This window comes from Dama dama, chromosome X (genome assembly GCF_033118175.1).
Source record: "Dama dama isolate Ldn47 chromosome X, ASM3311817v1, whole genome shotgun sequence".
Lineage (NCBI taxonomy): Eukaryota > Metazoa > Chordata > Mammalia > Artiodactyla > Cervidae > Dama > Dama dama.
Window position 1 is genome coordinate 8817366 of NC_083714.1, and position 869 is coordinate 8818234.

The window sequence follows — 869 nt, forward strand, 5'->3', positions numbered from 1 at the left end:
TGTCTGTACCTCGGAAGACTCGAGTAGATGGAGAGGCCTCAGAGGAAGCGTCTCAGGAGGGCTAAGGATGCCTCGAAGGAGACTCAGGATGCCCCGATGGAGGCTCAGGATATGGCAGCCTGTGACTCTGGGAGTCAGGAGAGAAGAGAGCTGAGTGAGCCAGAGAGTGTTTGCCAAGGTATGGTCTTTCGGAAACCTTTGCAGATCACAGCACATGGGCGACGGCAGAGTAATGGGGGGGGGGGTGGGATGGGCAGTGTCCCTTGGGTCATTGCTTCCCAGTCCTCCACATAGTAAGCAGGGAAAGCCATGTGTGTGCCAAGCTGTGTCATGTACCGGAGGCTGCCCAATTCAGCCTCATATCCCAAACTGGGACTGCCCTGTAAGCTTCCTAGCAGCTCTCCTTCATAACAGCTTGCACGTCCTTCTTTCCGAATCATTTCCCGGAGTGCTACATGTTTTTTTCCCGCTGCTGGTAAACCCTGAAAGGCTTGTAACGCTGCCTCCAAAAAGTGGTCCTGGCCCCTGATCTAACTTCATCTGACCTTCACATACACGATTCCTCTGAGATGTCTGCTTTAAGACGCTTTCGTTGTTGCAAATCCTGGAACCTTCCACAGTGCAGCTGTTTCTTCAGGAAACCTGACCAAAATGCCATATGTCAGCCTTAAACCTTTTCCCATTTTATTTCCATGCAGCAAACAGGTCAGTGATTGATATCCATGAAGAAGAAAGTCCTTTGCAAGTAGCATTTATGGAAGATGTGAGGTAACATGTTTAAAGGAATTTGGGCTTGCCTTATAAGGTACTTTAAGAAAAGTAAAGGTGGGCTTCTGTAGCAAGTATTGTATGTAAAACACTTGGCGTGA